Source organism: Carlito syrichta, unplaced genomic scaffold (genome assembly GCF_000164805.1).
Source record: "Carlito syrichta isolate Samal-C Ts95f unplaced genomic scaffold, Tarsius_syrichta-2.0.1 Scaffold123940, whole genome shotgun sequence".
NCBI classification, from domain to species: Eukaryota; Metazoa; Chordata; class Mammalia; order Primates; family Tarsiidae; genus Carlito; species Carlito syrichta.
The window spans coordinates 65,733-92,257 of NW_007068036.1; the positions used below are offsets into that span (position 1 = coordinate 65,733).

At 39.2% G+C, this 26,525-nt stretch overlaps 1 pseudogene; it reads right to left on the minus strand.

The window, feature by feature from the left end:
- Positions 1 to 1,370: 1,370 nt before the first annotated feature.
- The window catches only part of LOC110594683, a 41,095-nt pseudogene continuing 15,940 nt past the window's right edge, over positions 1,371 to 26,525 (minus strand).

Here is a 26,525-nt window from a genome sequence, read left to right on the forward strand (position 1 = left end):
CTAACCCTTAACTGTACCCCACAAAACCGTAATAAAAAATACTGATTAATGAAAAAAAAAAACAAAAAAACAATGGGTTCCAAGAACACTTACCTGCCAAGTGAAGCCTGTACTACAAGGGGTCTACCCTCCAAATGAAAATTCTGAGGGCTTTTTTGGGAGGGGTTCCCCTTTTCACACTGTGGCATTAAAAATGCTAATGTAGTTTATCACTGGTAGGATGAAAGGGTCATTCTAGTTGGTACCAGGAGGTCCAGGATGGCAGATCAAGCCTTCATCATATTAGAAGGCATTATGCTTCCAGGTGTCTGCTTTCATGTGCTTGTGGAAAACGTAGATGACAGGTTACTGTCCCCCTCCTCCTAACTCTCTCAGCACCTCAAGTGTTTGCCACCTTGGGGTTGGGCTGAGCTGATGTAGGGACCCAGACTGTCTGTGCCAGTCTGTTCATTGTCCCAAAATTTTCAGTCTCCATTTTCCAGTCCAGAAGAGGTCATGTCTTATAGAAATGTGACATATCTGACCACATTGCACATGTGACTGGAAGAATGAGATGCCTCTGGCACCACTAGAGGGATCCTAGCACCCAGGTCCTCTCTCATTAAGAGCAAATCATCATATAATCTTAGGCAGGCATTGAAGGTAATTAAAGAACAAAGCAAAAGAGCCCAAAAATGGGAGAAGTATATATAATGTGATAGCCTCAACCAGTGATGTAGGACAGAGACCATATTCTTTAATTCTGGAATTATTAATGCAATAAATAGTATTACTGTTCAAGGTATCCTGTCCAAAAATATATAACTGGTATAATATTAGATGTATAAGATTAGAAATGAAACAGGAAGCTTTTAAACGTTTTCAAAAGCCTTCTTTGATGCAAAAGTACTTTACTATTTTGCTAAAGGCACTTTGTAGTGTGTTCACAGTCTTTTACTTCTCACCTGCTAACAGATGAGGTAGAATGTACCACTGAAATCCCTGCCACATTCACTGCTGTCAGAAATTTCTCTCCAGTATGTACTGACACTTCTTGAGGAAAAGGACATTCCCACAACCATTATTTTGAGTCACGATGAACTCACTGTGATGGTCCCTCTCTTGAAAAAGGTTTTCCTAATTTCTACATTCAAAGGATTTCAGAGTTGATATTTAACCAAATAATCAGCTAGACACTTCTGCTCAACTCTTTTCCACATTAAATGTATAATTTTTAACTATGTGTTTGTAACATGAAAGATGTAATTGACTGCAGAAGGCATGTCCACATCCACTGCATTCATAAGATTTCTGTCTTCTGGAAATCCCCTGTTGTCTCCTGAGGGCACATATCTGGTAACTGGCTGTCCCACAAGGACTATTTTCCACCTTCAAGGAACCTGCTGATGTTTAATGATGGCTGAGGGGGTCACAGAAGGTATGTGTGCAGTAACCATAGAAAGAAGGCTTTCCTATTGCATGAGTGCACTAGTGCCTAAAACTCTGTGATTAGTTGTGGAAGGACTGTCCACCTTCACTGAAATTCCAAGTTTCTCCTCTGTGTGTATTTTCTTATGCTTAACAAGGCAAGACATATAGGAGCATTCTTCCTCACACTCATCACAGCCATAGTACCTCTCTCCTGCATGAGTTTGATGATGTAAAATGAACATTGACTTTGTAATGAAGGCTTTCCCACAGTCACTGCATTTAGAGGTTTTCTCTCCTGAGTGATTTATCTGGTATCTAATGAGTCCATACTTCTCTGAACAGATCTGTCCACATTCAAAACATACAAAGGGAGTCTGTCCTGTGTGCTATCTCTGACGTGCTATGAAGCAGGCCTTCTGGTTGAAGATCTTGCCACAGTCAGGACAGCTGTAGGGTTCCTCTCCAGTGTCAGCTTGTTGATCTATAAGGAGATTGCCCTTCTGGATGAAGGCTTTTCCACATTCGCCACATGTATAAGGTTTCTCTCCAGTGTGAATTCATGTGAATTCGTTGTTGTAAAATGAACAGTGATTTTCTGGAGAAACTTTTCCCACATTCACTACACTCATGGGGTTTCTCCCTTTGTGAGTTCTCTGATGTTTAGTGAGTTTGTACTTTTTGTACAAACACACTACATCCATGGGATTTCTTACCTGTGTGAATTTTCTCATGTTCAGTGAGCTGAGACTTCTTGAGGAAAATTTTCTCACATTCAGTGCATTCATGGGCTGTGTCTATATTGTGTGCTTGCTGATGCTTACAAAACTGCAACTTAGTGCTGATGAGCTTTCTGTCACAGGATTTCACTTCAGTATGCATGTGTTCATGATTGCATGGAGAAAAGTTCTCCCATCTCCATTAAGCTCAGCAGGTTCCTTTATGTTGCATCTTCTGTTCTGGCTGGATAAGCATAAATGTGATTTCAGAGTTTTTCCATGCTTATAATCTTTTTCCAGCCCATTCAACATTTTTTGGTTTTGCAAGTGCTGCTGCAGGTGATCATTAGCTTTCTCAATTTCTAAGAGAGAGAGAGAGAACATTAAATCTTCCAAGAAAAACATGGGGAATAAAACTGTTTCAAAATGCCCTGGAGTTAGCTGTCTGGTTAGTGGAATCTCCATGACATCTACATGAAAGAAAATTTCAAGAACAAGTGTTTTCTGTCTCATTTTAAAAAACTTCTTAACAACTTTTTTAAAAATTGTAGTTAAGTAAAGATAAAATAAAATTAGCCATCTAACCATTTTTAAGTGTACAGATATTTGGGGTTCAGTATATTACACTGTGGTACTACCATCTCCTCCATACATCTCCAGAACTCTTTAACCTTCCCCAAGTGAAAAACTCTGTACCACTTATCACTACTTTCTTATCTCTTAGACATGATGAACACAGTAATATAAGCAAACACCAAAAGGTAATAGCCATCAGCATAAAATAGGATTAGATAATTCACAATGAGCTAATACAGGTGTAGTCACTTTTTATTTATTATTTTTTGAGGCATGGTCTTTCTGTGATCTAGGTTTGAGTGCAGTGGCACAATCGTGGCTCAATATAGCTTTGACTGCCTGAAATCAAGGGGTCCTCCCATTTCAGCCTCTCTAGTAGGCACATGCCACCACGCCTGGTCAATTATTGTATTTTTTGTGGAGTTGAGGTATCACTATTTTGGCCAGGCTGGTCTAGAAATGCTGGTCTCAAGCAATTATCCTGCCTTGGCCTCCTAAAATGCTGTGATGCCTTCTTTAAACAGCTAAAATGTGATCTCCACTGCTTTCCCCTCATGCTGGTTCTCTCTCACTTACATGGATGGGTTGGACTATGAATTTTATCTTCCAGTGTCCATAGTTGTTCTCCTTGTTCCAACTTGGAGATGTTATCAGGTTTGCTGACTTCATACCCTGTACATGGGAAAAGACAGGAGAGTCAAGATCACTGAATTGCATTATGTGTCTCTGATCATATGCCAAAGGTACCTTTCAGGGACTGCATAAATTGCATGTTTGCAAATTAAAGGCTTTTTCTTTTATGTTTTATTATTTTAAATTTAAAATTGTAGCTTAGGGGTGGGGTCTTGGTATATTACCCAGTCTGGTCTTGAGATTCTGGCCTCAAGTGATCCTCCTTCTTTGACTTCCCAAAGTGCTGGGATTATAACAGGCCCAGCCACCACACCCAGCCTAAAGCCTTTTTTCTAAGATGAGGGTAGATCATACTTCCTTCTCTGAGACCTAGGCAGGGAGCTGAGAATCTACCCCTTGTGACATACCAAAGCTTTTGGAAGCTGAAAAAGGAAGAGCCACAGACTGGGCAACCTTTAGGAGACAGAGGACACCTGTCCTCACCCAGTGAAAATGGGTTGCTGTAGTTCTGTAACATCACATCTTGGTACAAGTTCTTCTGAACTGGGTCCAGAAGCTGTCATTCCTTTCAAGTGAACTCCACAGCCACATCCTTCATAGTGAGTTATTCTTGTAAAAACAGTCCTATTGAATGTGTTTATTTATTGAGATGAAATGGATGTAAAAGTTGTTCTTATTTTTTATCATGTAGGTTGCATCTATAGAGAAGGCTCTCCCACACTCACTGCCTTCAAATGGCTTCACTCCTATATGAACTATCTGGTGTAGAGTTAGACATACCTTTTCGGAAAAGGTTTTCCCACACACACTGCATTCATATGGCTTCTTTCCTGTGTGAAGTCTCTGGTGTACGTGAGATATGTCTTTTGGGCAAAAGTTTTTCCACATTCACTATATCCAAATGGTTTCTCTCCTGTATGAGTTTGCTGATGTGCCATGAGCAGGGACTTTCTTAAGAAGGCTTTCTCACACTCATTACATTCGTGGGATTTCTCTCCTCTGTCAGTTCTCTGATATCAGTGAGCTGAATCTTCCTCGTGAATGCTTTTCCACATTCATTGCCTCCACAGGGTTTCTCTCCTCTTTTAGTTCTTTTTTTTTTTTTTTAGTTGGAGTCTCACTCTGTCACCCAGACTGGAGTGCAGTGGCCGCTCCCGGCCACCGCAGCCTCGACCTGCTGGGCTCCGGCGATCCTTCCACTTCAGCCTTTCAAGTAGCTGGAACTACAGGTGTGTGCTACCATGCCCAGCTGATTTTTTATTTAGTGTAGAGATGAGGTCTCACCAAGCTGCCCAGGTGGGTATCAAACCCACAGGCTCAGGCAGTCTACTCACCTCAGCCTCCCAAGGCACGGGATTACAGGCTGAGCCACCGAGCCCAGCTCTCTTTTAGTTCTTTGATGTCTAAGGAACTGTACTTTCCCGTAGAAGGCTTTCCCACACTCGCTGCATTCATATGGCTTCTATCCTGCATATGTTCTGTGATAGACATTGAGCTGTGTTTTAGTGTTACTGGGGTTAACACATTTGTTTTATTTAATTCTGGTAAGAGTTTTGTCATGCTTGATACAGAGATATGACTTCCCATATCCACCAAAGTCATCAGAATCCTTTTTTGCCTATCTTCTAATGGGAATAACAAAACCTAAAAGAGATTTCAAACTTTTACAATGTGAGCCAAACTTATTGTACCTTTGTGTAAAAGAAACAATACTTTTGCATAAATTACTTTTGTATAAATTAAAATTATTTCTAAGGGAACATTTGCTGATATCTTTGCAAATTTTAAGGTCATTTTGAGTTTTTTTGGTGCCATGGCATATGCTCAACATTCCATAGTTCTTCTAGAAAAGAGAACAATTAAAATATCCATTATTTTTATTTTTTTACAGAGGGGGCAGAAGGTATAAAAATGTTGTGTTTTCGGCTGACTTCTATAAGATCTCAGTCTAAGAGGAATGTAGCCCATGCTCTATGAAAAAAGAAAGTACACTAAAACAACAAAATGAATAAAATACTGTGCTAGCAACAATTATAAATAGTACATAATAAATGAGTATAACTTGAGCTGCTTTCCAAATAGGACCTTGCAAAAGGATGGAAGTAGAAATAGAGAGACACTGAGACTGAAAATATCAAAACCAGATGAAGGACTTGGAACAATTCATCCAACAACTTTGGATGGGGTGATAGTTGAGACATTGAAATGACTAATAATATGTTATTGGACTCCACAAAGTTGTCATGCTAATAAATAGAATTAATAGTTAAGCAAAGTATTAAGAAAATTTCATAATGTGTTAAACAGTACAAGTAGGTGATAAAGTAGTGATAGGTGAACCTTAGAAATCCACAAGAAAAAATATGCAAGGAGACATCATAAGATAAGAATGAGCAACATTATACAAAGAACATTAATGAACCTTTCAAGTAAAGGTAACAGCCAGGTCAAAATCCAGAGATGAAAAAACAGATATGATCAAAAAACATAAGAGACATTGGTGTTCCTGCAAACTCCCAAGCTTGAGTGAGGTAGAAATATGTAAGATTGGTGAGACTGGTAGAATTGAGAACATAGAAATGTTGTGGAAGACTTTGTGGGATTGAATTTTATTAGAACAATGTGTGCCAGGAACTGGGGGATGTTTGGTGATTAATGAGTAGTTATTGTTTCAGGAGAATAAATTTTCAGTTTTATAAGATGAAAAAGTTAAAAAGACAAATAGAGATGGTGGTTAAAAACATTGAATACTTTTAATTTACATTTAATCCCACTGAACTACACACTTAAAATTGGCTAAGATGGTAAATTTTATGTTACAAAAAAAGGTTTATGGCATGCAATATCTTTACCACAAATCTTTAAGAATTTAAGGGACCATATAGAGTTCACCAAACAAAAAAAGAAAGGCAACTGACTGTGATGCTGTCCTTACCTACTGACACAAGGTTGCCATAGTTCTCCAACATTACCTCCTTGTAAAGGACCTTCTGAGTCAGGTCCAAAAACTGCCACTCCTCCCTGGTGAAGTACACAGCCACATATTTGAAGGACAATATTCCCTATAACAACACATCCAATGCAATCTGAGATGAATATGAACAGATGATGTGGAAAAGAGGGACAGGGACAGCCTGGTGTGGTGGCTCAGCCTGAATTTTCAGCACTTTGGGAGACCAAGTGGGAGGATCACTTGAGGCCAGCAATGCAACATCAGGCTGAACAATATAATAATACTTCATTTTATAATTAAAAAATTATGGCCATGTGTGGTGGCTCACACCTGTAATCCCAGTATTTTAAGAGGTGGGATTACAAGAGGATTGTCTGAGCCCACGAGTTCAAGACCAGACTGGGCAAACTGATGAGACATCATCTCTACAATAAATGAAAAAATGAGCCAGGTGTGGTGACGCATGCCTGTAGTTCCAGCTGCTTGGAAGGCTGAGGTGGAATGATCACCTGAGCCCAGCTAATTGAGGCTGCGGTGGTTGTGAGCATGCCACTGCACTAACCTGGGTGACTCAAAACAAAATAAATAAAATAACTTCATTAAAATACAATTATGAAGACAAAACAAAAATCATTGGCAGTGATTGCATTTTTTCAACCTGAGGCTAAGAAACTAAAAAAGACACACTGTCAATATCAGTTTCCAAGCTATTAGAAAAAAATGGAACTTTCAACCAGCTCCTGCCAAATCAATAACAGAAATCTAGTTGAGAGAATGCTTCTTCATAGGAGACCATTCAAAGTTCAAGCAGCCCATTCATTCTATTAGATAATCAAGGGTTTTTTTCCAGGTGAAGTTGGAGTACCAGAAGGCTCTATTTTCAAGGCATATTGTCTTTGAAGAATTTTGTTCAATCCAGTTTTCCTTTGGCAGTTATCTTCTTAGCTTACTCCAAGGAACAATAAGAAAAAGCAAAATAAAAGTTCCTTAACTCTTATTACATGGGTGATTTGGAAAACACTATCTAACACAAAACCTTCCTGAAGAAAATGCTTAACATCTAAGAGGAATAACATGTCTATTTCCCCTGAAAAAATGCCTTGTCTTCTTCTCATGTATACCATGGTATGTTTTATGCTTTTTTGTTATCACAGTTGCCAAGAGAAGATACAGTTTTTAGTAAAAAGGAACCCCTAAGGTCTTACGCACAGTAACTAAGCTATTTCAGTGTTAAGAATGTTGCACAAATTCTATAACCTACCTACTTTGCTTCTTAATTTGACCAGATTGTATACATATAACTTTAACTTATATTTTGACAGATACTGATTTCTATCAATATGTACGGTATCATTTAATCAGACTGTATATTTTGACATATCCACTGAGAAACAGGATAAAATCAGTAAAACAAAACTCAAAAATGGGCCTTGGCCATTTTCTTCTGTTCTTAAAAATGAGCTATCAACTCTGGGGTGTGCTCTGTCTTCTGTCTATCCTGAACCTGCTCGGAAGATGTGATCAGGTATCTCATGTCAGACTACTACCAGAAACAGTGATCTTCTGAGCATGAAAATTCCTTCTTCTATTACCAAAAATGTCTTATCCCTATAGATTAGAACCTGTGGATTCAAGTGCAAATTCCAATATAAGAGGACATGTAACTGGTACTAAAACTCTCTAAATGCCGTTCCGTCTAACACTAAAATAAAGGTCCTAATATTTCATCTGCTTCCTTAACATCCTGGAAGCTTTTAATCATGAGACTGCACCACAGTAAGACATCAAATTGACAAGAAGAAGCTTTTGTTTGTTGGTTGGTTTGGTTTGGTTTGGTTTGGTTTTTTTGGTAAAGTTGGAATAGATGGGATGTGAAAGAGGAGATAGCAAGCAAAAAATATTCATGGTCTTATCTGCTTCAATTTCTCACATAGATCAATTTTAGGAAAGATAATACGTAGAAGTGGTGGAGATGGGAGTGGTGGCTCATGCTTAGTCCCAGCTACTCAGGAGACTGAGGTGGGAGGAAAGCTTGAGGCCAGTGTTGCTTTTTGTTCTGTTTTGTTTTTTTGAGTTGGAGTTTCACTCTCACCCAGACTAGAGTGCAGTGGCCGCTCCCAGCCACCACAGGCTCAACCTGCTGGGCGCCGGCGATCCTTCCACCTCAGCCTTCCAAGTAGCTGGAACTACAGGCACGTGCTACCATGCCTGGCTGATTTTTGATTTATTGTAGAGATTAGGTCTCGCCAAGTTGCCCAGGCGGGTCTTGAACCCACGGGCTCAGGCAATTCACTCACCTCGGCCTCCCAAATTGTGGGATTACAGGCTGAGCTACTGAGCCCGGCAGAGGCCAGTATTTGAGACCAGCATGGACAACATAAGGAGACACAGTATCTCAAGGAAGAAAAAAAAAAGCAATGGCTCTAGAAACCAACTTAAAATCTCCTGCACCCATATGCTCCTAAATTTTTTGTCCACAGCACTGGGGTAATTACACCAGTTCAATGATCAAGGGACTAAACAAATCATAAGCATTGTCATATTTAATCCTCAATAGTATTTTGTAAAGTACTCATTATTATTTCCATTTTAAGTATGAGCAAACTAGGGATTGGTGAGGTGAAGCGTGTTGCATAGGGTAACATCCTTCCTAATTAAGTGGGAATTCAAATCCACATATGGATCTCTTCATTGTGACAATTTCCTATCACAACACTCTTATGATACAAACTTGTTCTCTTTTCCACTCACTTCAGCATTTTCTTCCCAGTGCCTCACACTGTGGGGTGGTCATACAGTCACAGCTGCAAAATCAGAGCCCCTAACATTGCCTCATATAGTGTTCACTGTGCATGATCACCTAGTTTCTTCCATAAGAGCAGAAATGCAAAGGCAGCCCCCTCCCCTGCCACAGAACTAACCAGATCAGAGTACAGTCTCCCAGAAAGCCGTGCTCTGGAGCAACACTAGAAACTCCTTCTACTAGATACCAACACTGTGAGATCAACTTGAATGTCGTTTTCAACCAAGTACCTCATCTCTACAATAAAAATCAAAAATTAGCCGGGCATGGTAGCGCATGCCTGTAATTCCAGCTACTTGGAAGGCTGAGGTGAAAGGATCGCCGGAATTCAGCAGGTCGAGGCTGTGGTGGCCAGGAGCAGCCACTGCACTCCAGTATGGGTGACAGAGTGAGACTCCAACTCAAAAAAAAAAGTATGTCATTCTCAAGGACTCTAGCTCCCTATATCCTCCACACCCAGAGAGTTCTTCTCCAACCCATTTTCTGACCCACTGAAACACACTAGGAACACGCATCCCTCCCCTATCTCCAATCCTGAGACAGCTTCAGTTCTACCCAAATGCAGAACTCCATGGAGTTGGCCAATGGGGAGAAGAGATAGTCATACATGAGTGGGCTGAAGTCAAAATCCCAACGGTTGAACAATCCAGGAGCCCAGTGTGGTGGTGCATGTCTGTCATTCCAGTATTTGGAGAGTCAGAGGTGAAAGAACTGCCAGAGCCCACAGTTTAGAGACAAGCGTGGACAAAATTGTGAGACCTCATCTCTACAAAAAATCAAAAAATTAGCCAGGTGTGGTGGTATGCTTCTGTAGTTTCAGCTACTTGGAAGGCTAAGCCAGAAGGAATGCCTGAGCTCATACATAAATACACATGTAAATACACACATAGACCCAGAATACTCACAGGTACATGTCTAAAACACAATAAAAAAATAATCACTTGTTAAAGTTATTCCAGAGAATTAGGGGAAAATGTGCAAGGGGGAACTTATTTTATCACCATTTAGTTTTAATCTTTTATCTTAAAAATGTATCCATGAGGCCAGGAACTGTGGCTCACCCCTATAATCCCAGGATTTGGCGAGGCTGAAGTGAGAGGACTGCCTGAGCCCACATGTTCGTGAGCAGTCTGGGCAATTTGGTGAGACCTCATCTCTGCAATAAATCCAAAAATTAGCTGGGCATGGTGGTGCCTGCCTGTAGTTCCAGCTACTTGGAAGACTGAGGTGGAAGGATCGCCTAAGCCCAGTAGGTCAAGATTGTGGAGGCCATGAGTGTGCCCCTCCACTCCAGACTGGGCAAGAGTGAGACTCAAACTCAAAAAAATAAAAATTAAAAATTATCCATGAGTCTGTCATTCTTTCTGATACCAAATACATGACGTCCTTTCCAACATCAAGTCTCCAACAGTCTGATGCCAACTGGGTATCCTAAGTCCAATCTTCTTCTAGCAGTAACTACCTGGTGTTATCAGACTACACAGGTTTAAGACCTCAGTCCCACAAGATTGTCCTCACATCAGGTGCCAGTTGCAAAAACAGACCAGGATTCCTGAACTTCTGTCTGACAAGGCTACATTGTGGTAGTTGCCATGAACCTCCCCATCAGGTTTGATAATTTGCTAGAATGACTCAAAGAACTCAGAAAAATATCACACTTACCGTTCCAGTTTATTATAAAGGATACACATGAGAAAGGAGATAGCTAGAGAAAAATTAGTCAGACAGAAATGGCAGATCCCCCAGTAACAGGTCCCTCTGCAGACACTTGCATTGGTAAGCAATCTCCCTAGAAACGGTCAAGCTAGAACTTAAGTACTCACAGCTAGGATAGAAAAACAATCAGCTCACTGTCAAGAGCTAACCAATCAGCTCACCATTAAGCCCCTACTTCCTATCGATATGTTCTTAGTACTGACCAATCAGCACAGTTAGTGCCAGCCAATCAGCTCACAGCTAGAGCAAGCCAAATGACTCCGTTTCAGGGTTATGTAAACACCAGGTTTCAGTTCCAAATTGGCAACCCCTTTGGGTATCCTCATACTGGAAGCTTTTCAATAAAAACCTGCTTTCTCACTCTCTGGCCATCCCATTCATGTTCCTCATTATGCCTGGGCATGAGACAAGAACACTGACTTGAAGAACTGCTAACGATCATCAGTGGAGAAGAGCCATGGACCCCAGAGGCTTATTTGCCAGCCACCGGAGCAAGTTGAACCAGGAGAGATGCCAGCAGAAAGGGAAACTCCAAAGCTGAGACACTCCCGGGGTTAGGCTTGTCAGCCCACTAAATCAGCAACACTCTCAGGGCTTGGCTTACCAGCTCATTAGAATCAACACTCCTATTGCTCAGTCCCAGAGTCAACTCCTGGGACTAGACTTGCCAGCCCACCAAGCTGACACTTCCTGGGATGTGGCTAGCTGACCCATTGGGCTGACATTCTTGAAACCCAGGCTTATCTGAAAAATCCTTATCACAAATGAATAGACAGAAGAAGTAAAAGTACAAAGGGTCCCAAGCACAGGAGCCTTTATTCCCAAAAAGTTGGGATGCATCCCCTTTTCCATAGTGATCTCCAAACCCCAAAGTGGTTCTTATGATGGTTTTATTGATAGACATATTTGATTAAATCATCAACCACTGACAACAGAAACGAGAGGTTGTAAGTGGGACTGAAATTTCTAACTCTCTAATCAAGGCTTGGACTTTCTGATGACCAGCATCCATCCTGAAGGTATCTAGGGGCCTACCCAAGTTACCTCATTAGTAAAAACCCAGATATAATTAAAAGATGTTTGTTATTAGTAACAAAAGACACTCCTATTGCTCAGGAAATTCTAAGGGTTTTAGGAGCTCTGTGCAAGGAACAAAAGACAGAGACCAAGTTTATTATACCACATTGAGTCATTTCTGTAATTAAAAGAATAAAGGCAATAAAAGAGGTGAGAGGTTAATAAATGAGCTTGAACACACGGAAGGACTTTGTATATCTGAGATAAGGTAAAGCTGTAAAGCAAATCCCGTGGATCTCAATAAACTAAGCAATCACCAAGCAGAAATTTCTACTCCCTATGGCCAAATCTGTACTCAAATACGGATTCAGGAAGTGTTCATGGGGGACCTTTTAAAGTCATACCTTCCACTTTCCAAAAAATTAGGGTTATTTACAGATAAACCCAGACTGCAATAAGCTGGGTATATAGGGATCCAGACTGTGGGCTCCGGAAAAGTTGTGTCCACTGATTTCTATTTAGTCTAGTCCCACAGGGAACACAGAATCATCATTTAAGAAAAAGTCATACAAAACCTGCTTGTATGTCTTTTGGAAGAATGCTGTTAAAGACAGTCTACCTCATCACTTCGAACAAAAACTGTCAATGAAACTTCCCAAGACTTAAGAGCCATAAATACTGACATCATCTAAGGAACTGATCTACTCAGAGTCAGTGAATATAATTATAACCATGATGATTCTTTGGTTATGATGACTGTCAGAGATACTGGATGCAAGCTGGCACTTAATGTAGCCAACTGGATCCTACAGAGTAACACATACTCCAGTACTGGTCATGGAGTGTAAACTCTATAAACAATACATTCCTGATCCCATTTTCCTGATTTTAAAGATAGAGACTAAGTCTATTTTTCCCCAAAGCCCATTTTTCCACATACTATATCTTCATTTAAATGAATAGACTTCTTCAGGCCTCCATGAATTCATCAGGGAATCAAATTAGGAATAAAGCAAACCAAAAGTCACCTGAGCCTTTGTCATTTTCTTCTGTTTCAAGAATACCCCATAAATGAGATGTTGTCTTTAAACTCTTCTTGATCTGTTCTCAATGTTGATTAAGAAATCTTGGTTTAAATTGTTTATCTTTGAGGACTTTGAATATAGGGCTCCAATCCCTTCTTGTTTCTGCTGCTATTCTGATTGGTTTTCCCTGGTAGGTAGTCTGAACTTTCTCTCTTGCTGCTGCCTTTAGGATTTTTTCTTTTGTGCCTATTTTGTGTAGGCGAATTACTATGTGTCTAGGGGTTGGTCTTCTAATTTGATGTCTTGGGGGGTTCTCTGTATCTGTTGTGCTTGACTGGTCACATCTCTGGTGAGATGGGGAAAGTTTTCTTGGATTACCTCCTGGAATACTTGTTCCAAGTTGTTCTCATCTTCCCTTTCTTCTTCTGGGATAACAATCAAGCTTAGGTTCGGCCTCTTGATATAATCACACATCTCTTGTAGGCTTTGTTCCAGCTCTATTCACAATAGCAAAAACATAGAACCAACTGTGTTGCCTATCAAAACTGGACTGGATAAAAAAATGTGTACATATACACAATGGAATATTATGCAGTCATAAAGAAGGACAAATATATGGACTTTGCAGCAAATTGGCTGGATTTGGAGTCTATCATTCTCAGTGGTTTATCACAAAAACAAAGAACTGAGTTCCATACGTTCTCATTCATAAGGTGATCTTGAACAATTATAATGCTATATAAAAGCGATTGGCAGTCATGGGAAATTGTCAGGGGGGTGGAACTGGCAGTTGAGGGAAACTGCTAGGGGAGGGAGGGTCATACCTCATCAACAAAGGTACCTGCATGATCAATGTTTGTATACCTAACCTTGAATTGTACATATGTATTTATTTAAAATAAATAAACAAAAAAAAAAAGAAAAGAAAAGAAATCTGAGTCTTCAGTCAGGGATGTCCCAAGAAGTGATATCCAAGTCTAAGTCCAGGAACCTCCACCTTCCTTCACTAGAACTTTCTTGCTCCTGGGAAGCCAGGACCTGTTAGGTAAAAAGCAAGTTCATTTGGGTGACACAATTCCTCTAGGTCTAAATACTCTCACTACTGCTGCAAACTCGCTTTAATTTAAGGCTAATATTTCCTTTTTTAAAATCAGCTTATGAAATATATTTTTATTTTAGTTTCACATTTTTCCTCAGTTTTTAAAATATTTATTTTCTTTTTCTTGAGCTGGAGTGTCATTCCATCATTCTAAATGGAGTACAGTGGCACACTCACAGCCACCCCATTGACCAGCTAGATGATCTTTCCACCTCAGGCTTTCAAGTAGCCAGGACTTTAAGTGTGCGTTACCACACCTGGCTAATTTATTATTTTATTGCTGAGATACAGTCTCTCTGAGTTGCCCAGGCTGGTCTCAAACCTACAGACTTAGGCAATCCACTCGTCTCAGCATCCCAAAGTGCTGGGGTTACAGGCTGAGCTACCAAGCCTTGCCAATTTATTTTATTTTAAATATGTGGGGTACAATTCAGGATTAGGTATGCAAGTGGTCACTGTACAGGTAAAGTTTGGGCCTACCTTGGGACCCCACTTTGCATGGTTTGAGATCAGGTACCCTTATTAATGTTAAACAACCCCTGGGCAAGTTTCCTTCTACTTCCAATCCCTTTCTTATAGTATTATGGTAAATGTTCAAGGTCCACTCATGAGTGAGGACATATGATACTCAGTTCTTTGTCTCTGTGGCAAACAACTAAGTATAACCGATTCTAAATCCATCCAAGTTGCTGTGAAGTCTTTAATTTTGTTCTTTATAGCTGTGTAATATTCCATTGTGTATATGTACAGATTTTTATCCAGTTCAGTTTCAATGGGTAACATGGATAGTTCCATGTTCTTGAGATGGTAAATAGTGCTGCAATAAACATATGTGTGCAGGTGTCTTTTCTTAGAGTGATTTATGTTCACCTGGGTATATTCCCAGAATAGGGATTACTGGATCATATGGAAGGTCAATTTCTAGCTTTTTTAGAAATTGCCACACTGTTTTCCGTAATGGTTGAACCAGTTTGCATTCCCACCACCATGAAGAGGTGTTTTCTTTCTCTGCATCCTCGCCAGCATCTGTTGTTTTTGTTTTATTAATGATGCTAAGGCCAGCATTTCTAGCTGCATCTTTATTGGGTGCACCAGTCTTTACACCCCAGTGTAATGAAACAATAGTCTGAATGTGAAGCAGAAATAGCATGAATGAGAAACAAAAGGTGGGGAAGGAGAACCAGCATGAAACAAAGCCTCAACAGCAGCGGACTTCTCAGATCAATTTTGGGGTCCTGGAGAAGGTGAAATCTGGGCATTTTTTTCCTTAAAATTATGTGTTCACATACCTGTTTGTATAGGTATACTGCGGGCCAAAGCTCCACCCAGAACATATGTCCATGTCCTAGCCCTTACAAACTTCTGAATGTGATCTTATTTGGAAAAAAGATCTTTGCAGAAGTAGTTGAAAGTCTCAAGATTATATCATCCAGAATTATCTATGGGGCCCCATGTCCACTGACAAGTGCCCGTATAAGGGACACATAGACCTTGAACAGTGGCTCAAGCCTCTAATCCTAGCACTAAGTATATACACATATACACATATAAACATAAACATATACATAAATTATTATGTAGATCTAGTACCAGAGGATCAATTGAGTGAATATTAGTATATACATTCAATGCAGTAATGTGCAACTGTATAAATATCCCATTTTTGTGGTGCAGTGGCTCACACCTGCAATCCTAGTGCTTTGGGAGACCTTGTCAGCAGAATCACTTGAGGCCAGGGAATGAAAAAGACTGGGTAATATGGCAAGACACCATTTCTACCAAAAACACTTTTTAAGAATTCTATATTTATTAAAAACCAAAAAACATGTAATTCAAAGTTGTAGAAAGAATTGTTTTTCTGCCATAATACAGGTATACACATACACACACACACACACACACACACACACACACACACACACACATACACACACACACAAAAAGGTCCACATGAAGAAATTAATGTGATTATGTATAAATATTAGATAGATAATTTTTATTCTCTTAATTATTTTTCATAAGTACATGAAAATTTGAATGGAAAATACTGTTGCCAAATCATACTATAAGTTTGTGGTCTTTTAGGCTTTAATTATTAAAAAAGTAAAATGACAGAAATGAAACACAAGTTATGAATTTTACAAAGTATAAATGTACAAATGCAGGAAAAATAGTAGTTATTATTGAGTCAGAAATACTATGTACACACTACTAACCACAATTGTATACATTTTAATTTCCTTAATTCACAACAACCTAGAGAGGGACCTAACTTATCCTTGTACAAATGAAGAAATATGACTCAAGCTCATTAATTCACCCAAGTCATCCAGCAGAGCAAGAATCTAGACTAAAAAATCATTGGCAATTCTCAAAATCCACACACTTGCCACTGGACCAATATGATTTGGAAATGCCAAAAGTTATTAGTAAAACTTTATTTTTTTTATTATAGAGATGTGGAGTACAATTCAGGGTTAGGTATATAAACATTGATCATGCAGGTACCCTTGTTGATGAGGTATGCCCCTCCCTCCCATAGCAGTTTCCCTCAATGACCAATCCCATCCCCCCTCCTCTTACAGTTTTCCACTACTGCCAATCACTTTCTTACAGTATTATAATTGTTCAAGATCAGCTTATGAGTGAGAACTTGTATTACAAATTTTAGTAAAAGATAGGATTTCTGAAGTATTTAAGGGAAGGTATATTGATGTCTGCAACTGACCTTGAAATGTGCCAAAAAATTTTAAAAGAAAGAATGGATGAACCAACAGTGAGAAGGATAAATGGGGAATGTATACTAAAATGTTAATATTGCAATCTATGTAATATTACAACTTGTGTTCACTGTAAAACTTATTAAAGTGTACTATGTGTCTGGAATTTTTCATACTAAAATGTCAATGTGGAAAAATCTATTAGTAGTAATAAAGGAAAATAAATAACCAAGTCAATTTTCAGCAAGAAGGAAGAAACCTCAACACTTATAGAAAGCCTCTCACTTTAGATATATTAAATCTTTAATCTTCCAACTTATGGGAATAGGAGGGATAATGTAAGGGCTTAAAGAGATCTGTAAACTGGTTCCATTGTTATATATTATTTATTTTATTAAAAAAAAATGACCAGCTATGTTGCCCTGGCTGGTCTTGAACTCTTGGCTTCATGCAATCTTCTGGTCTCAGCCTCCCAAAATGCTAGAATGACAGGTATGAACCTCCGTGCCCAGCTTTTTCTTCTTTTTATATAATTTCCATTCATTAATTCATTCCTTGAAAAAGGAACTGGAATCAAAGGGCTGTGGGGTATTCTAACATTCACAAGAAGTCAAGTTTTCAGTCTCAAACCAACCTCCACCCTGGACCCGCAGGCCTGCAAATACCAGGTTTTCCAAGCCCCTGAACCTCACATGCCTGGACGTTCCCCAAACACTTAACACACATCCCATATTAGCCATGAAACCCATAGTAGACACCCTCACATGCTGACCATCACCCCTGGCCTCATCACCATGCCCCATATGGAATCCAAACTCCGTTGGTTTTAAAATATCACATTCCCTTAGAGTTCTCTGTCACTGAGCCCCCAGTTACAATGTGACCCACAAAGACCCCAAACTCTGATGCCAGATTTCTCAGTCTTTAAACTCAATAGACCTTTAATGCCTGACCACCAGAGCCTTTCAAGTAGCTGGAACTTCAGACATGTGCCACCACACCCGGCTAATGTTTTGATTTACAGTAGACACCAGGTCTTGCCAAGTTGCCTGGACTGTTTGTAAACACGTGGACTCAGGCAATCCTCTCACCTCCACCTGCCAAGGATTACAAGCTTGAGCCACTGCACCTGGCCATGAACCTGATTTTTTGATTTGCCATGTTGGAAAATCCATGATAACATAATCACATGTTAGTTTCCTGTTCTTGATTGGTTAGGATTATGTTTTGTTTTTCCTTAACCTGAGCATTTACCCAAAATAACTCAAGGGATGCTTAGTTTTGCCGGTGCAGCAAAGTTAAGACTGTTTTAAAAGACCTAACTCCTCTTGTTTGCTCAGGAATTTCTGAGGCCTGGTATCCACTGACATTTTTCTTTAGGACCCTTCTTTCCCAGTCTATGACATTAAGGCTGCAGTTCCTCGCTTGCAACTGAGGTGATGGCATGAGGACCCAAGGTCTTTGTGCCAGTCTTTCACTTCATTGTGTTTGCTCCTGTGGGCTCTGGCCTAGTCTCTTCCTGTGCCCAGTCCAAGCTCACTCCATCTACAGCAGTAGTAGTGAGCAATGAAAGAGACAAATCAAATATGTGTTAAGGCCAGCTGGGCATGGTGGCTCAAGCTTGTAATCCCGGCACTTTTGGGTCAAGGTGAGAAGATAGCCTGAACCCACGGGTTTGCGAACAGACTGGACATTCACTGCAACCATAGGGTTTCTCTCCTGTATGAGCTCTTTGACGTAAAGTGAGTTGTGACTTATCATGGATGCTTTTCTCACATATATGACATTTGAAGCATTTCTCTATTATGAGTTTTTTTATGTTTATTAAGGCGTGACTTATCAGTAAAAGATTTTCCACATTTCTGGCACTCATAAGGTTTCTCTCCTGTATGACTTCTCTGATATAAATTGAGCTGGGACTTCTGACTCAAGGCTTTCTGACATTTACTGCATCCATAGGATTTCTCTCCTGTGTGCGTTCTTTGATGCTTCCCGAGGTCTGACTTTTGGGAAAAGGTTTTCCCACAGTCACCATAGTGTTTCTCTTCTGTTTGAGTTTTCCAACATTTAATGAGTTTTGAATTATGACTGAATGCCTTCTGACATGCATCATATGTGCTACATTGCTCTCCAGTATGAATTTTCTCATGCTCAGTATAAAGAAATAATTTGTCATAGCCGTTGTATTCACCTTTATTTCTTGCATAGCTTCTTTGGAAGGCAGTGGTGAGAGGACTGCTTGAGTCCAGGAGTTTGAGACCTGCCTGGACAAAATGGTAAGATCTCATCTCTACAATTTAAAAAATGCCAGGAGTGATGGTGTATGCCTGTGGTTTCAGCTACTTGGAAGGCTAAGACAGAAGGATCGCCTGAGCCCAACAGGTGGAGGCTGCGGTGGTTGTGAGCATGCCACTGCACTCCAGCCCGAGGCAGAGTGAGACACTGTCTCAAAAAAGCAAGCAAACAAACAAACAAAAAAAGCACTTTTCAGTGTGGATGCATTGAGAGGAAAGAAGGACTCAGAAGACAGGGCAAGTTGGAAAGAGGTTTTGAAGTTGGCCCTGACATAACCTACAAGGAGTGAGTTTACAAATCTCAATGCCTTCCAAAACCAAGACTTCTGAAGTTCCTACCCCTATGCATCTCTTGGTTATCCATCCCTGCCCATGTCATACTTAAAAATACAGGTGCAAGGCCACCCCTTATCATCCTAGTGTTGAGTCCTACAGACCAATTATCACTGGCCTAACAAGGTGCAAACACCTAAACAGTTGGAGACCACTGCCTTGCTTGAACTCTCCTGAAAACATACTTGGCATACATGCAAAGTCACAACCAACCAAGAAAACCTATAATGGCAAAGCCAGATAAACATGTATGCTGAGGCAAGTTCTAAATTGCAACGTCTGCTGTGTTGGATTAGATAAAAATATATACATTGTCTTGCAAGTAGCTGCACTGTATCCTGTAAACAGTCACGCTTTATTGCAAAAGCTTTCTAAGATCATAACAGGGAGTTTTCTTTGCACTGTCTGTGATTTGCCCCTGAAGGCTTGCTTAATGACATCATTTTGTACTAATGAAAGTCTGATGGGAAGAGACTCAAGGTCTTTGTTCCGTGAAACAAAGTGCCTCCTGGTCCCCCACTTTCTAACCTAAAAAGTGTCTTGTGAATTGTGCTATACTGCACCAATCTTCTCTCAGGATTCTTTACCACCCTACAACACAGGATGCAGCAACCTTCCCAGGTTGAAACAAGAGAAAATTTAGACTGAAGTAGAGCAATAACATCCCAGGAAATAGACTTTACCATAAGAAAATTATGTACAAATAGAAGTCCTGAGCCAGAGGGCTTTCCAGAGGAACTATACAAAACATCCAAAGAGGAGCTGATACCATTGCTATTGAAAGTATTTCAGGCAATCAAAAGATGGAACTGTCCTCAAATAATTTTATGAAACTAACATCATATTGATACCCTAACTAGGCAAAGATCCAACAAAGAAAGTACTACCAGTTAATATCCTTGATGAACATAGATGCTAAAATTCTCAACAATATACTAACAAATCAAATCCAACATCACATCTCAAAAATCATCCAACATGACCAAGTAGGCATCATCCCCAGGATAATGGGCTGGTTCAACTTTTGCAAGACCATACAAGTAATTAAATATATCAACAGATGTAAAAACAAGAACATTGTGATTATATCATTAGACACAGATTTGTCAAGAAGGAGTACTTTCAATAAAATCCCATACTCCTTCTTGATAAAACCCTCGAACATTTAGGCATAGAAGGAACATAGTGCAAAATAGTAAGAACCATCTATGAGAAATCCACAGACAACATACTGCTAAACAGACAGAAATTGAAACCATTTCCCCTGAAAAGAGGAATGAGACAAAGATGCTCACTCTCACCCCTCCTGTTCAATATAGTGCTGGAAGTTGTTGCTAGTGCAATCAGACAAGAGAATGAATTCAAGGGTATACAAATAGGAAATGAATAAATTAAGTTATACTTCTTTGCAAATGACATGATCCTATACCTCAAAAACACTAAAGTATCTGTCAAAAACTTTCTTGCACTGATAAAGGACTTTGAAAATGTGTCAGGATACACAATAAATGATTTGGGAAGAGTTCCATCTTACTTGGTTGCCTGGAATACTTTCAGGAGGATTGACTTTCCAGAATTCTGCTGGAAAGTCATCTGGTCCAGGACATTTTTTGGTAGGTAGTTTTCTTATGACAGTCAATCTCCTGGATTGCTATTGGTCTATTTAGGGTCTCGATTTCTTCTTGTTTCAATTTTGGGAGATTATGTGATATCACAAAATCCTCCATTCTCTTGAGACTTGCAAGTTTGTTTCCATATAGATGTACATAGTAGTCTCTGAAATCTTTTGTATTTCTTTGGGGTCAGTTGTGACTTGACCTTTTGCATTTCTGATATACTTATTTGGGCCTTTTCTCTCTTTTTCTTGGTCAGTCTAGCTAGGGGACCATCAAGATTGTTTATTCTTTCAAAGAACCAGCTTTTTGTTTCATTGATTTTTTTTTTTTTTTTTTTTCTATGTCCCGAATTTGGGTTTTGTTTTGTTTTGTTTTTTGTTTTGGGGTTTTTTTTTTTTTTGGTGATCTGGATTCTTCTGCTGAAGTTAGGGTTTTGATGGTCTTGCTTTTCTAGCTCTCTAGGTGATTTGTTAGGTTGTTAACTTATGATCTTTCCATTTTCTTCATGTGTGTTTGTAGAGATATGAATTCTTCTCTTAGTACCGCCTTCATGGCATCCCAGAGGTTTTGGTAAGATGTTTCTTCATTTTCAGTTGTTTCTAGGTATGTTTTAATCTCTTTTTTGACTTCCATGTTGACACAGAAGTTGCTAGCATCATGCTGTTTGTATCCATGTCTTTGTGGGTTTAGGGGAAACGTTGTTGGTGTCGGTATTTATTTTTATTCCACTGTGGTCTCAGAAGATTTTGGTGGTCTTGCTTTTCCAAGAATTTCAATCTTATGAAATTTGTTTATGCTTGATTTATGACTGAGGATGTGGTCAATCTTGGAGTATGTTCCATGTGGTGATGAGTAGAATGCATATTCCATGGTCGTTGGGTGAAGTGTTCTGTAGGTATCAACAAAGTCCATTTGGTCAAGTGTCACATTGAGGCTCCAGATCTTCTTGTTGATTTTTGTCTTCATGTTCTGTCTAGGGTTCTGAGCAGGGTATTTAAGTCCCCGGCTATAGTAGTGTTAGAGTCAATATCTTTTTAAGGTTTACCTAGAAGCTGCTTGAAGAAAGTTAATGCATTCCAGCAGAATTCTGGAAAGCCAATCCTACTGAAAGTATTCCAGGCAAACAAGAAAGATGAAACTCTCCCCAAATCATTTATTTTATATCCTGAGATTTTTCAAAGTCCTTTATCAGTGCAAGAAGGTTTTTGACAAATTCTTTTGGGTTTTCGAGGTATAGTATCATGTTATCTGCAAAGAAGGATAACTTAACCTTCTATATTGGGTGCATATATGTTTAGGATGAATATTTTTTGTTGGTGGATTGAATCTTTTATCATTATGTAGATACCTTCTGTATCTTTTTAAATTTTTGATAGTTTAAGGGGTATTTTGTCTGACATTAAGATCACAACTCCTGTTTTCTCTTATGTTCCTTTCACCTGAAATTTTGTTTCCCATTCTCTTTGAGTCTGTGAGTGTACTTTCTGGTGAGATGAGTCCCGTGGAGACAATATATTGTTGCATCATGATATTTCATTCATTTTGCCATTCTATGTTTTTCGAGTGATGCATTTAGCCCATTCACATTCAGGCTAATTATTGAAATGTGAGAATTCATCCCTACCATGAGGTTCTTATAGAGTTTGGTGTTGTTGTTGCTGTTTGTTGTCCTTCTCTTGATTTTTCTCTTTGATTCATGTCTGTTTTCAATCTTTTTACTACATTCTTGTGAAGAGCGTTGTATTTCTATCTTTCTTTTTTTTCTTTCTTCTGTGCTTAATACTTTCTTAAGTGTTTCTTGTAGAGCTGTTTTGGAGACAGCATAAGCTCTTAGGGACTGAATGTCTGGAAAATATTTTGATTCTCCATCACTGATGAAGCTTAGCTTACTGGGTAGGTAATTCTTGGTTGAAATTGTGTATCTTTGAAAACTGGAACACCAAGTTTTCCTAGCCTGAAGTGTTTCTATAGCTAAATCTGCTGCTATTCTAATTTGTCTTCCCCAGTAGGTAGTCGGACCTTTTTCTATCACTGCCTTTAGGTTTTTTTCTTTTATACCTACTTTGTGTAGGCAAATAACTATGTGTCTAGGAGTTGATCTTCTCATTTGTTGTCTCATAGGGTTTCTCTGAATCTCTTGTGTTTCAATCATTGTGTCTTGGATGAGATGAGGGAAGTTTTCTTGAATAACTTAATGGAATGTTTGTTCCAGGGTAGTCTCTGTCTCTCTTTCTGCCTCATGAAGTTCAATGACTCTTAGGTTTGGCCTCTTGAAATAATCACTCATCACTTGAAGGTTTTGTTCTGTTGTTTTAAGGTTCTTTTCTATGTATTTGACAGTTTTGGTTAGTTGCATATTTGGACCTCAAGCTCTGAGATTCTTTCTTCTGCTTGGCTAATTCTGCTTTCCATGCTTATAAGTTTGTTATTTATTTTGTTCACTTTTTTCTTTACTGCTGTTATCTTGGTTATCAACTCCTTCATATTTCCCTTTTTTCTCTCCTCAATTCTATTTTTCTCTCGATTAATGTCTTGATATCTGGGCTTGTGGCTTGAGATCATTCATTCTGAAGGTGCTTTATTGTTTACATTCTGAAGTCTGTATTCTCAGTGTCTAATTTCCCAGAGGTCTGTGCCAGACCCATACTCTTCTTTTGGTTTTTCTTCATGTGTGAAGATATTCCTCCCCTCCCCCCATTTTTTCTACTTCTTTATTTCTATTGTTGAGGGATGGGGGATAGCTTTCACCTCTGTTTGCTCAATCTCCTATTTTTTCTTATGTGGTAAAGAGTCTGTTCAACGCTGGAGCTGGACTGTGGGTTGGGGGTTGTACTTTTTTGCAGTTTTGAGATTTAATTGAAGAGGGATCTGTAATTCAGAATCTATCTGCAAATCCCAGTATCCACTGAATGGTGTGTGGGTACCCTGGAACCCATTTCTCACTGCCTTACAATCTGTCCACTCAGTGGAGGGTACAGATTTGCTCCCTGAAAGCAAAATGACATAAGGAAAAGAAAAAGAATGGAAAAAGAAAGGAGGGGGGTGAAAGGAAGGTGGAGAAAGAGAAGAGTAAGAGGGAAAACAGACAGATGTATGAACTAACAAACGAATAGAGACACAAACAAAAACAGAAATTGTTATGACTAAGTGAGAAGAAGCTATGCCAACAAGCTTAGTTTAATTAATTATGAGTTCATTAGATGCACGAGTCAAGAGTAGGCAAACACCAGAAAATCTCTTGATAAATTGGTGCAGTTTGTGACAAGTTTCTATAGGTAAAATTTTCAGCTTTGGCTACATAGCAAATTAGTCACCATAGCAACTATTAACTAACAACTTGGCAACCAAAATGGGAACTTTGATTTTTAGGGAGCTTTGATTAATTTCATGTCAGGTAGGTATAGCCAGTGCCCAGAAAGTCCCTGGAGTTCTGCCTTTAAGATATAGTTTAAGGTAGCTTCATAGAGACAAGGAAGAAGAATCATTATACAATGGAGTTACATTGGTTAGGTCACTAACAGAATATAAGAACAAACTATGAAAATGTCAAAGTGTAAAATTTAGTTTCAGTTGACAAAGCATACAATTACATGGGAACTATGGCGAAGGAATTCTGTAACAGTCAGCAGGCAATGATCAGCATAACCTGCCCAAAGGAGACAAAGCTGGGGATCTGTGGTCATGGGAACGTTACTGTAATTACATGTAGGCATTGACTCTTAGGTCAGGCAGGTAGCTAAGGTGAGTTTTAAACAAAATGGAGTAAGCTTTTTAATATTACTACTTTGCTAACGATTTGATTTTAGTAACTGATTTAGCTTATTTCATTTCCCTCTTTTAATTGTCATGAGTCAATTCGTTGACTCTTCAGTTAAAGGAAGGAAATTATAATAGGTTCTGGTATACAGAATTTTTACTGAGTTGATTTGTTTCTTGGCAAAGTTAACAAACCAGTTTAAAATGCAAGACCTGATGAGTAGACCAAGGAAGAGAAGTATGAGTGGTCCTGCTAGACTAGTAAGCAAGCTAGTCAGTCATGGGTTCCAACTGAACAAGTATTGGAACCAGAACTTATGATTATTTAGGTTTTTTTGTCACTGAATTATGTTTTCCTGGACCTTTTGGAGAGTTTAATAATTCCTGATGTATTGGCATAGAAACAAGTTTCTCTGAGAGTAACACAAAGCTCCCTGAGAGACATGAACAATAAGTCAAGACCTCTCTGATTTTGGAGGATGACCTCAGCTAAAGAATTTACCTAGTTGTGGAGTTGTTCTAATAATGACTGTACATTTTCTAGGTGATCATTTATGTTTTGGGTTAAGCTGGTTAATCCCATTAGAGCTGTTTCTCTGTGGACTAAAGCAGCAGTGCTAAGTGCAGCTGTTCCAGCCATACTTAATCTGACTAGAGCAGGGACTAACAGAGGAGTGGCATGCCTTTTTCAGGTACCAGGTGGTGAAATTAAAAGAGCACCCTCAGGGCCACTGTAGACATATAATTGAGGAAGTACATTAAGAGTAATACATAAAACAGGCTTATTGTTTAACATTTCAGCAGTAACACAAGTAATTAATCCTAATAAACAAGCAAACTGCATATTGGCAGGTGCAGTACAAGCTTGGGAATGAGTTATGGTCTTAGTAAGAAGCCGATTACAAATTTCAGAAAATGGAGAAGTTGTTAAATTGAAACTTGCAGTTATTAAACAAGAGACATTTTCAGTTATGTCTCCTATGGTGACATGAACAGCTTTTGGAATACAAGTTGTTTTAGCTGCATTGCTTGGGATAGGAGTTTCAACTCCTATTCCTATGTAATATGGAGGTTTTGATTTTAGACAAAGCCATTAATCTGATGTTAATTGAGGCCAACTGTTATTAAGCAAGCGGTGCATATGAGCTAACATAGGAAACAAACTAGGGGGTTTCTGAACTGGAAAGCTTAATCCCAAAGACTTTAGAGCTATTTCAGGGGGTGCTTGTGGATGAAAGCCAAACATAGGGTCCTGTAACTCTGTTAAGGATCCTATGGTTATGGGTTTATGATTGATGGTTCACCTTTGAATAGTACATAAGCCACCCTGGTCACACCCTGTCATGTACAACCGTATACCACAGGTTTTTCCAGTTCACCGTGAGTGATGGAGTGGATTAGTAACTTTTATGTATACAGGCCATTCTGAGCCAGAGGTTAGTCAAACAGTGATTTGGGAAGTGTCATTAGTCCTCCACTGTAAGTTGCAATGGTGACACATTCCAAGTTTGGACAAAAGAATTCATTTTCCTGCATACATTTATAATTTGGGGGGTTACTGGGGCAAAGGTTGATGTCTATAGTTTTTATAAATTTAGGAGTTGGCCATTGGGTACACATTTCAGTAAAGAAGTGGTTTGGTACCCCAGCTGCCATAGGAATTCTGGCCGCACATTATTTTTCTACAGGTACTAGATCAGAAAGATTTACTTTAAATTGGATTAGATTTGAGTCAGGAATCCAATTTTGGACAGCTAAAACTTATCCTGAAGTAAAGAAACTTAAAGTAAGAGTATAAGTAGTATGATAAGCTGAAGCCAAAGGGATGCTTGTTAGAATAAACCAGGGAAAACTTATT